Below are 13,155 nucleotides of genomic sequence, written 5' to 3' on the forward strand. Positions count from 1 at the left end.
CCTTTCCCTGAGCACACTTAACGGTGGATGCCTTTCCTACCTTTCCTCCCTGAAGGACCACAGCTGTGAGAATGCAGAGATGGTAGACATACAGGAGTGGTACCCTTTCCTTTGAGAGTTAACTGGTAGGAGGGAAGGAACACCAAGCATTTAATTTTGTGAACTTTCTTCTAGAGAATACAAATCACAACATTTAAGTTATATGAAAATAAATATTAAGGGCCTTCCCTTCTTGTAGAATCTCTATATTTTATGGGATTCAAATGCTGTGGGTCCCAGGCAGTAGATCTTGAGATAGACCGAGGAAGTCTAAGTAAACAGAAAGAAAGTGAAGTGTTGGGCTCACATTACAATTCCTGTGAATGGCAGTTTGGTATCCAGGATCCTCCCCTCATGGCCATAAGGTGGTAGGTGTCATCTCTGGACTCGCCCTAAATTACATAGGATAATTTTGTCAGCAAGTCTCTGGTCTGCGAAATCAGCTCTGCCTCAGTACCCTCACACTCCAGGATGATTTTGTATTTGCCCTTGAATAGGTCTTCTTTCCTATTCTTATCCCTTTCTTTTCCTCCCTAATGAGTGGGATTCTTTGGTATCCAAGGTCAATCAAAAATGCACAGTGAACAATGTATAAGACTGTAGGCTATAGGGTATAGGTCACCTAATAGAATATAGGTTACCTAATAGGACTAATAGGATATAGGTTACCTATCCAGTTCTAAAGTTTCCAGATTATCAAGCAACATCCTCTTACATTCATGCTCTTAGCATGTTAATCATAATTATTTTAAACTTTGAGTCTGATGAATCTAACGTCTCTGTCATCTCTGAGTCTGATGCTTGCTGTCTCTACAAACTGTGCTCTTTGCCCTTTAGTATGCCTTGTAATTTTTGTTGAAAACAGACGAGATGTACTGGGTAAAAATCTGTGGTCAATAGGCTGTCAGTGATGTGGCCGTAAGATGAGGGGGAGGGGAAGAATCCTGTAGTCCTATTACTAGGTCTCACTCTTTGAGTGAGCCTGTGGCCTGGACTGTATCTTTCACAAGTACTTCTCAGTTTTGTGTTGTTTTTGCTTTCTTTTCCCTCCTTTAGGTGGGACAGAATGGCTAGAGCAGGCTGGAGTTAGGTATTTCCCTTTTCCCAGGTTAGAAACTGGAAGTGCAATATCTTTCACCATTCATGTTAGTTTAGTCCTCCAAATTCTCCAATATTCCTACATTACTTTGCCTTATTTGTTTAAAAATGGCACCATATATGGATGGCCTGAAACTCCCCATAATGAGGCACTTGTATTTGATCCTTACTTCTTTCTATATCACCAGTTACAGAAATCTTCAGTCACAACCTGAAAATGATACCAGATGTCTGTATGATTGAGCAAAGCTGAGCATATTTGAAGGTATTAGGAAGAGGAAAGACGCCCAGAGGGGCTCATATTACTCTTACATAATATGAGGAATTTATATTCTCCAGGTATCTTCATATTACCATCACAGTAATCATTCCCATTATTGGAGTGCTTATCCTACATAGTGTTAGATATAGACTTTGACTCTCAGGGTCTCTGTGGCAAACTTAAATGCCAACTGGGACCAGGCATTGAATGACTTAAGTCATGCAGGGTAGGTCTGGGAAAATCTTGGCCCTCCTGCCCTTGTTGGAAAACAGACCTGGTATTCAGCTCTAGGGGCTTTGTTTTGAAGGAAGAGAGATCAACTCTTGCTAATCATCAAGCTTTTCAACAGAAACTACAAGTACAGATTTTTATGTTAATTCTCTAAATTAGTTAATGATGTCAATGACTTTGACTATACTTTAATTGAACAAAGTAAAACATACCTGTAGACTAGAATTCTTTAGTTCCCCCTCCCACCCCACATTGTGCATCCTCTGTCTTAAGGATGTACTTTAGCAAAGATGTACTTTCCCCCTTAGACAGTTACCTGTGCTGCCAAAGAAAATGCTCTTTAGAGACTAATTTGTTTCTCCATGTTGAAAATAGTTAAATCAGTCACTCTTTCCTCTTAACTACAGTACTTAAGAATGGGCTGTATTACCTGATCACAAGTCCCGTTGACAAGAACCATGTCACTAGATCATCATTCTGTGTAGGTCTGAAAATGTTTCTTTAGAAAGTATTAAGAGGCAATCATTGTGCTATATATACCTAGTTTAATATGACAAATAAAACATGGTCCTTTGTTAAATACTTTGTGCATATTTACACAGTGGAATAGTATATAGCTGTAAAAAAGAATGAGGAGGATATATATATATATATATATATATATATATATATATATATATACACACACACACACATTCATACACTGGGGGCACCAAAAAAGTTTATACAAATGGACACTTTAGTCAACGTTGCTCAAGCAGTAGTTCACTGTAATCAGAAGTGTCTGGGCACTGATGATAACCACTTTGAGCATCTTTGTAACTGCAGAAGTCAAATGTGACTTGTATTCATCTTTTGTTATTGGTATATATATATATATATATATATATATATATATCCAAAACAATGTATACATATTTTAAGAAAGGAAAAAAAAACTGTATTAAAATTGTAATACTCAATATATTCCAATAACAAAAGATGAATACAAATCATGTGTATACATTTTTTAGCTCCCTGGTGTGTTTGTGTGTGTGTGTGTGTGTGTGTGTGTATATATATATATATATCCTGATATAGAACAATCTCCAAGATATAATGTCAAGTGGGGGAAAAAGGTGGTGGACAGTGGAGAGTGAACATGCTGAAATTGGCATTAAAATGGGGAAGAATGTATATTGTTGGTTTTTGTAGAAATAATAAAATATCTTAAAGAACACAGAGAAATTGATAAAACTGTTGCCCTCAGCAGAAGTATTGAGAGGCAGGAGACAGCATAGGAGGAAGACTTTTTATATTTTGTATCAATTTAATCCCTAAGATAGGTTTACTGTATTATCAACTATGCTAATAAAATGGCAAAGGCAAGCTATCCTTTTAAAAATATCTATCAGGGGATTTTTATGGTCAATGACTGAGATAGCATGGAGGCAGACACCTAAGGATACACTGGAAGCAGTTTCCCTTCCACCCCAACAAACTCATACATTTTTAAAAAATCAATCAATAAATGAAAAATTAGCAGTATGCAAATGTATTTCAAAAGAAAAGCTCTCAATGGCTCAGGCAGCTTTTGTTTGCAAGAAGCCAGCATCTTAAACTGGGAAGCAAATCCCAAATTGAATTTTCTTGGTCCCCAAAATGTATACTGGCTGTCCTGCTGGTGAGAGACCAGGGGAGTCACAGCAGAAATCTCTAAGTTGTTCATAATAAATCCTTCCTCTTAAAAAAAAAAAAAAAAAAAAGTTGTTGTGTTGTTGTTGTTTTAAACACAAGAATAGAGATGAACTCCAGAGCTCCGAACCCATTTTCATGCAAAACCACGCAGCTCTGTATACAAATAAAGACCTAGCTGGGAACCCTGAACAGAGCAACATAAATACTCACATCTGGTATAAATAAACAACAAGATACAATGTTTTACGATTAATGCCCAGCTCATGAATAAGTACACACAATGGAGATAGAAATATTTAATTTTGTGTTGTAGAACATAATTAGAAATTATTAAACAAAGTCAGAACACAGTAGAGACTTCTCAAAATGCACAGGCCCCGGGTGCAATCTGGGTGTATTTGGAACCAGTTTTGTCCAACATCAGATTTTTGTTTTTTAAAGAAAATCAATCAAGAAAAACTATAACCGCAGTGTTTCTTTAAATAGTTCATGAGAGTCACTTATTCTCTCTCTCTCACTTTTCCCACTTCCTTTTGGGAGTTTAATGCACTGAGATAAGATAAATATCTGCTTTTTAATGATGATCACACCGTATTAAAATGTCTCACTCTGTTACGGATAATGCATGAGATTATGAAAGATGAAAAAAAAGTAAAAGTTCCATTTTCTCCTCCCTGCTGATGCTGTTTGTTTAACTTTCACATTTTTCTAGCTTAGACAGTGAAACAACAACAGCTAATTTTACGGGATTTCTGTTCGTTCCACTTTGATTTCTCACAGAGAAGTAATCTCTACAAGTTCTCTATTATTTATTTATTATTTTCTTCTTAGATCGACAGTCGTAATTTCATTTCATTAAACTTGACTGGCTGTATCAGTACTGCTTGCTTTAATCAACTGGGATAGAATTCGGTAGAGCTAGGACAAATTGCCAGCATTCAATTAAAATAAAAGATTGCCTAGTCTTGAGCTATGGGGAGGGATAGCAGCAGATCACAAACCATGTCTCCCAGATACATGTAATTGTGTGTGGTCACCAACACGCATATGTAGCATTGTTCAAAGAATCAATGGAGTGATTTTTCTTCTGATTCCAACTCTTAAGGACTGTTGTGAATCAGAAGAATGTGGAAACTTTATGCAGACTTTATTTTTAAATTTTAGAAGTCAGCAAGTCAAGAAGAAAGGCTGAAGAATAATAAACCGGTAGACAAGTAGAAAGAGTTCTAAAGTGTGATTTTCACCTTTGCTTTGCCAGGTTATAGAAAGCAACAACAGGGCTTTTGTCCTCAGTTAGAATCGTCCCCTGCTCCGATTTTCTGTCTGGATAACCTTTCGAGCTGATTTATCTCCTTCTTAGAGACCAAAACGATAAGGATGCTGCATCTCTTCTACCTGGCCTTTTCCTCTACTCCCCTGCCAGCAACTTAACTCTTATTTGTTTTGAAAATGAGCCATTTAACAGGGCATTGCCTTTACTGGCTATTTGTTCTGCTGACCTATGGGGAAAGCTGGAATGGTGCTGCAAATGTGCTCCTCTAACAGGTCTGTTATTGCATTATTTCTTTATGGGGGCTTCCACGTAATTACACCAAATGTTGTTATAAATCCCACTGGAAGCCACCTCTCGGCTGAAGTCTAGAGGACACTTTCAGTGTATATCTCCCTCATCTGCTATTAGCACGCCTTCATGTTCTTCCCAGTATATTAGAGGACATGCTGAGCAGGGAACAAGGGCTACATGTTCCAAATGGAGAGTGAATGATTTGACGAGAAGCCAACCAGCACTTTGAGCAAAACTAACTACCGTCAAAACACTTCCTTCACAACAAAGGTTGAATCAAAACCCTATTCCCCTAGCATATGAATTAGAAGAACAATTGTCTGATTATGATTAAAAAAAGGAGCATTACATTTTATGTTCAGCCATAATTGGTATTTATGACAATTTATGTAAACAGTAATGAAGCCTATGTGATTTTTGCGAGGAAATTGCATTATGACACCAATGATCGTTACTGTTAATTTTCCTGAAGACATGATGGCAATCAGCAGGCATAGTTTCATTGTAAATAGGTTAATTTAAAATTCAAACACTGCTGGTATTTCAAAATGAGTTCACATTTGATTTCTAAAAGCTTCGGCCTGGTCTTTTTGTTGTCAACATAAAAACGCGTGTATGATGTATGTCAATATATAAACATAGACATATATAACGGTGTGTCTTACATAATACACATTCATTTAATTTTTGTTCTGTTTTTGTGTATAGAAGTGTCCCAAAAAACTTTCCACTAATATCATGGATTTGCTAGCTTTGTAATATAAGTAAAGAGTGACATACCAGCATATTGTATTATTTGAAGATTACCTAATCAAATTTTTAACACGATATAAAAACATAAGTGTATCTCTCTTTATTGATTTTGGGTTCCTGGTTAGTTACTAAGTTAAACTGATGTTCTGCCCGTACATATTTTCAGACCACATTAACTGGTTAATAATTTCTTTTTCCTTTTAAAATGTATACTTCCTAGGATTTAGATCAATTCCTGCCAACTTGTCCAAGCAAAGTGAAAGTGTCTAATTTTAACCTTTTGATGCTCAAAAATTTGGTATCTATCTATCTATCTATCTATCTATCTATCTATCTATCTATCTATAAATATTCCAAAAAGGCATTTAGAATTATAAGGAAAAAAAGAAGAAACTTTTTAAATGCTGGCCTGTGTCTACTTATTTTAAGCAATCCTATGATATACTTTCATATTTTTTATAATTGTAATAATATGAAAGCTGTAGTAATGTAAGTTACCATTTTTTCTTAAAAAATAAAATATTGCAGATGATGAGTATGCATTGTTGCAATAGATTTTTTTTTAACAATTGAAATGGCCCATGCTTGTAAATATCTCCTCTCTCTCTCTCTCTCTCTCTCTCTCTATCTCTCTCTAAGGGCAAGTTCTGGGTGCTCAATCAATTACTCATAGTTTGTTATTCTAATGAGAAAAAAATGTAAGCATGAATATTCAAAATGTATTACAATTTTGACTATATTAATCCTACCAGTTTGATCTTGAAAATTTCCTTCTTTGTAGAGAAGCTGTATGACTATGCCCATCTTTGTACATAGCACTTTTAATTAAAATGTCATTTGAAAAATAATACACACAGATAGTTTTATTTCTGGACCACTCATTTAAATAAATTTGGAATTGGAAACCATGCTTTAGATAAGACAATACTTCGAAAGGTGAAACAAATGCTCTCAAACTTAGATGTTTATAGCTCTGAATTCATATTGCTTTGTACTGAATATAATAAAATCAATAATTTTATATGAACTAGAAGTACATTTATATGAACAGAAAAAATATATATGGCTATATATTAAGTCCGTGTACTTAATAATCTCGACCAATTACTCATGCTTACCTCAAGGGAGGGAAATAAAAGATGTTGAAGAGGTCTGTTCAGGTGTTTTCTATGTATTTTTCTCAATATTAATTTGTAACCTGTTCCTTCATTTGATAACAGACTTGAAGTAGCCATTGTAATGTTTTAAGGGGAAAATTATAGAAAGAAATCTTAAAATTAAGAAAATTATTTACATTTATAAATGTTCTGGGAATTAGATGAGGGCCATTTTTTAACTACTTCCTTTAGCAGGTATACCTTCTATGGGCGTTTATGTTGAGAATTACTGCTCTACGATATACTCAAAATGATACAGGTCTGTTGCTGAATAGGAATTTTTAAACCATTTTTAATTTGATTAGCAATTCTTTGCTGATGAGGCCAAATTCCTCATCAGTGTGTTCCTGGATGATCCCACTTATTGTCCTTCCATCCCTCATGGACAGAATAATTATTAAACCCAGAGACGCTCCTTCATCAAAAAGAGTGACTTGCTTAACACAAATCCTTCTATTTTAAAAGCAGAATCGATACAACAAAACGAAAACAGCTAAAATTTGAAAACATGTATCCAATTACTGAGAATTCAGCGCATTGAGTCTTCATTTATCATATGAACAGTAAGGATGTCTAGTTACCGTTTTACAGAATTGTTTTGCTATAAAATCTCAGGATTCTTTAACTTTTAAAACTTTTGTAATCTCACATCCCATATGGGTCAGCTTTAATAAATCCTAGTTCTATGACATCAAATTGAGGAGCAAATCAATTTAGTTAATGTAGTCAAGTACTGGTGGGTTGTTACTAAAATAAATCTATACAACCAAACTGACCTATCTAATTATTTGGGGTGGGGATATTTATCTGCATTAAAAAAAGAAGAAGAAAAAAAGGAAAGGGAAGGCAAATAAAATAAAGAAAAAATTAACTTAAAGCAAAAATGTCAATGTCAAACTAACCATAGAAAGTGACCACTGTGTTAGTTGACAAGGTTTGTTTGTGTATCCCTACAACTGAGCATTTGGTTTGGTTATAGGGTAGCATACATGGGTGCTGAATCTTGGTTTTAATATCAGTACAGGTTACTATGATTCATTTTATAGACTACATCTCTAGTTTCATCCAAAGTATATTTCTAAGCTTAACCACAAATTGTGCTGGTAAAACTGGCCTTTAACCAAGTCCAAAATCTCACAGAAGAGTATGGGGCAACAAGAGAAGAAAGAATATTAGTCGACCGTCAACACTTCATTTAAAAAACAAACAAACAAACAAACAGAAAACAGACAATGAAAAAAAGTCTCACCACTTACACTATATAGTATATGAAGAGATATCTTTTTTATGTGAATTTGCTTGTGCAAGATATCACCTCCCATGCTCTTTAGTTTTGGTGTACTTAGCAGCATACTATAGCTGTGTGAACAGATTTGAGACCTGCACCATTCTACACCCACAAGGTTCTTATCTTATAGCCTGGGAACAATGGCATGATTGGAGGAGACAGAAAAGTATACAAAACGATTTTCTTCATCTCTGTATCTCCTAATGATTTTCCCATTATTAGGATTTCAAAATGTTTGCTGAAATGGTTGATGAATTACACAAATGTTAAAGGTTTTGGCTCATGTTAGACCTTTTAAAATTCTATACTTGGGTGGAAAAAAGATAACATGCCACCAATTACCATGGTCTCACTTTCTCGAAAGGGAGTACATAAATGCATTGGGTATAGTATGCAGGCAAGGCTGCTGGCATCTTCCATAGATCATGTCCACACTGTGAGCTGACCAGCTGATTATTCATACTCCTAATTATGTTGCAGTGAGAGCTTACTAGGAATTGTGCAAACCTTATGCTCTCTGTCCTAATGGGGGAAAATGGCTGACAAACTGATTTACCTCTGAAGTTTTTGATCTAAGGATAGGCAGAGAGGGAGCCTAATTCCACTTGTTAGTATCTGTCTTTCATCACTCAGGGCTGATGAGAAAGAAAGAAAATCACAGACAAAGAGCATTCTTTTATTTCTGAGAGAAAAAGGAATTTGACCACAAAGATGAAAAAGTTACAATTCTTTACCTTTAAGGGGAAACCTTTGGAGGATGACTCTCTCATTCTAAAAATGCAGGCATTGCTTTTTTTCTTTTGTACTCTATTAAGAATTGTGCATGAAACCACTCAGAGTAGATGGGGACTACGGGTCAACAGAACAGTTAGAAAGGTGACAAATAGCAATTCATTTCACTGTTTGTTTTCTAGATGATAGCTGCCTCTTTCTCCCAGTGTCCCCATGTTTCTAGGGTGCTACACAATGAGTTCTATGTCCTTTTAAATAGGGGCAGAGCTGACACAGTATAAACTAATAAATAGCACAATTGAAGTTTTCTTGGTCATGAAATACAATGAATTCCTCTCAGTTACTCTATTCTTTCTCACAATTATCTTTTCTAAAGAAACAGAGAAGTTATTTTGTGACTTTATTCTGACATTTATAGGTTACTTTATTTTTTTAAATAGTGCAGCTTCTCTATACCCTTCATGAAGTACAAATTTGTATTATGTTTGCTGAATTAGATTCAAAACCTGCTGCCTTAAGAATATTTCTAAAGTTAGCCCTTATTTAGTAACCATTTTATTTCTCACGCATTACCTTCATATTTTACTTTTATTTTTAAAAAGTGACAATTGAGTGAGAAAGAAATGAAGAATTTTCAACCTGAACATATTTCTAGATATTTCTGTAGGATCAACCCAATGAGGATGCCAAATGTAACTCATACATGAAAAAAAAAAATTATGTCTGATCAACACACTAATTTCAGTTGTCTTTACAATTAATATCTGTCAATCTATTCAAACAGACATTTAGTGATCCATAATGATCTCTAATATTTCCAGAAAACTAGGAAAAAATAACAGCATGCCACCATGCGTTAATTGCACTCCTAGTGACATTTTCTAAGTGCCAGGATTTCTAAGATAGAGACAAGTCAAATATTAGAATACCAAATCCGAGAAAAGTGATGTTATGATACTGATTTAATCAGAACGTTTCCTCCAGAAATGTTAATTTATCGTTTATTCCTAATCAAATTCTCATATATTTTTAAGCTCCTTTTCTCAAATAGCCCTATTACAACACCTGCTGATTTTTCAACCAACATAGTTCTCAAATACATTGGTTGAAGATTTCAACCTATGCTTGCTTTATAGCCTTTCTTGCCCAACTTGAATTCCATATTCTATTATTGCAGTCATGCAATGTTTCTCTTTCCAAAATACCCTGCAGTACATTGCATAATAGTTCAAAATATTTGCTGACCCTTCCAGAATAATGATTATATTTTTTCCCTCCCTCATTAATGTCTAGCAAAATTATGTGAATTTTTTTCTGAGGGCAGGGGGCAATGAATGGAAACTGAAGTAGCCTATAGCACTTTTAAGTGGAATCATATATGTATAATATGTACAGTTGCACTCTTTATTTCTTCAGCCATGAACCTAGCAATGCCATAGAGATAACTGTCAACTGATTGAAGAAATTGTGAAAAACAGCCAAACCTGACCTACAATGAATAACTAAACTGAGCAAGAAATAATCCTTTGCTGTTGCAGATTCCTGAGCATGTAGGACCTGCTGGATACTGAAGCAACACTTAGCCTCTGCTTTCTGCTGTATAAATTGATACCAGGAAAGGGATGCTCTTGTGCTATAATGAACTATCTACAAGCTATGATACTGCTCTCAGGACATGGCACCAAAGGTAAGGAAACAATTATTGAAGATATAAAAGTGGTTTTGAAATGGTCACACTTTTGATAAGATGTTCAACTGCGATCACTTGAAAGACAGGAGATGCACCAAGTGATCCTAGGAATGATCCAAGCTAATTCTAGGAACTAGAGTTTTATTAATGTGCTTTGGTTGCTCTGGACTATATTTGACAAGTGACTATAAGAAAGATGACGTAAGAAGAATCAAACTAAACAGGGCTGAATGCAAAAAGGAAGAAAAGGGACTGGAAAGTGTCCAGAAATTCAGGAGCTTATAATCCTGAAAGTTGCAACTGGGGGCCAATTTCCACCAATAGAAGGAAAAGGTAAGTAGACCTTTGTAAAGCAAAATGTACTCATGACTAACTGGGAAATGGGAGAAATAATGCCACAGGTTTTGTGGGTATGCGAGTTGGTAAACAGACTTTTCTAGAATCAAAGAATTAAGAGAGAGAACAAGTTTTAGAAAGGAACCATCAGTTAAAGAAACACTGATTATTTGAGGCTGAAAATCATCATTTAGTCCCCTGACTTTCTAAATGCAAGAAGCAGGATGGAAGAACTCAGCCAACAATAAGAAACATATTCCTCAAAGAAAAGTGATTTGGAAGATACGTTATAGGCAGCAAAATCATCTATCAAGGATACTCCCAAAGCCCAGAATAGAGACATCTCATAATTCTCCCCAACAGAATGTCATGACTACTGCAGAGCACTGATACTACATGCCTCCTCTTTCCCTCTCCAAATGGCAGTGTTTATTCAAGTTACCATGTCTTTGTTTCAACAATGCATATTCTTCTACCTGAGGAGGCTAGATAACTTTCCATTTGGGGTCATATATCTTTGTAACCAAAAGAAACACAACACTGGCCTAATGTATTAGGTGGTGCAAAAGTAATTGTGGTTTCAAATGTTAATAATTGCAAAAACCGTGATTCCTTTTGCACCAAGCTAATAGATATCCCATGACCCTAGACTTGAGTCTGACACTGTGTTTGAATGGGAATGCCTTTCATTCCTTTTTCTTGCCTTATTGAATTGGGTTAATTCTGCTACACGTCGAACAGATGTGGTGTGAGCAGATATCTTTTACTTGTTCTTGATTGTCATAGGAAACATTAGTCTTTAAACATACATTAGGCTTTAAATGATTTTTAAAGAGCATTGTCTTTAAACATTAAGAATAATGTTAGATGTAGGTTTTGTAGATACTCATTATCAAGTTGACAAAACCATCTCCTATTCGTAAGATTCAGAGAGGTTTTAATCATTAATGGATGCTGAATTGTATCACTTTTTTGCAAATATTGAAATGATCATATTTTTTTAGTTTGCTAATTTCATGAATTAAATTGATAGATTTTTTCCAATGTTAAACCCTGAACTCCTGGAATAAACCTGAGCTGGTCATATTACATTATCATCTTTATGTAGTTTTGTTTTTGATTTGCTAGAATTGGGTTTAGAATTTTCTCATCTATGTTCATAAGTATTGCTCTGTATTTTACTTTACTTGTAATATTGTTGTCTGGTTTTGCTACCAGGGTAATGCTATAGCCTCACAGAGTAAATTGCAAATCAGTCTTTTCTCTTTATTTTTCTGGAAGTTTGTGTAGAATTGATAATATTTTTACCTCAAATGTTTGGTAGAGTTTGCCAATGAAATCTGATCTTGGACTGTCTTTGTAGCATAGTGTTAAAGTACAAATTCAATTTATTGAATAGAAATAGGGATATTTATGTTTGGCTTCCCTTTTGTTTTGTGAGTTTTGGTATCTTGTGCCTTTCAAGGAATCCGTTTATTTCATTGACATTGTTGAAGGTATTGGCTTAAAGTTGCTCATCATATTCGCTACCCTTTAAATAACTATAGAATGATTTTATTTTATATGTGTGGCTACAAGAAACACTAAAATGATTACTGATGTTCCATCTCTCATCCCTAATATTGGTAATCTGTGTATTTTCTATTTTTTCTTGATTATTCTGACTAAAGGTGTATCACTTTTAATTTTTTTCTTTTCAAAGAATCAGTAGTTTACTTTCATTGATTTTTTTTCTATTATTTTCTGCTTTATAATTTATATTTCTGGTCTGACTGTTATTATATCTTTTGTTCTGATTATTTTAAATTTATTCTTCTTTTCTTGGTTATCAAGGGGGAAGCCAAGTTCATTAATTTGACACTATGATTTTACTCTAATATAATCATTTAATGCTTTATATTTTCTCCTGTTTTAAAAAACGTTTTTACTGATCGTAAAATTCTAGGTTGACAGTTTTTCTTCCAGTACTTTAAAGATGCTTCTCCCTTCCTTCTCAATTGCATTATTTTTGAAGAGAAATCTCTGTTACCGTTTTTATTTTTACTCTGTGCAAAAAGTGATTTCTTGTTTGGCTGCTTTTAAAAATTTGTTCTTAAAAGTAATTTTTTAATAATTTGATCATCATATATCTTCATGTAGTTTTAGTTTTCTTCATGTTTCTTTTGCTTGGGATTTATTGAGCTTCTTGAATGTGTGGCTTTATAATTTTCAACCAATTGGCGAAAATTCTTGCTGTTATTTCTTCAAATATTTCTTTTATTCCACTCTCTCTTTAGGAGTGTTATTCTCTGATTTGGTTTCTCGGTAGGGATTTTTTTTTCACTATTC

The 13,155-nt window shown here is 34.5% G+C and overlaps 1 long non-coding RNA gene across 4 annotated transcripts in view; it reads right to left on the bottom strand.

The window, feature by feature from the left end:
* Positions 1–13,155, bottom strand: part of LOC141573148 (uncharacterized) — an 81,458-nt gene that overhangs the window by 11,319 nt on the left and 56,984 nt on the right. Inside the window, exon 2 of one of the 4 annotated variants that reach the window (XR_012498761.1) lies at positions 347–431. The exons of the other annotated variants lie outside the window; for them this stretch is intronic. This is a non-coding gene — a long non-coding RNA (uncharacterized LOC141573148). The remainder of the gene's footprint in view (positions 1–346; positions 432–13,155) is intronic. 4 annotated transcript variants of the gene reach the window in all.

This window comes from Rhinolophus sinicus, linkage group LG09, assembly GCF_036562045.2.
Source record: "Rhinolophus sinicus isolate RSC01 linkage group LG09, ASM3656204v1, whole genome shotgun sequence".
Lineage (NCBI taxonomy): Eukaryota > Metazoa > Chordata > Mammalia > Chiroptera > Rhinolophidae > Rhinolophus > Rhinolophus sinicus.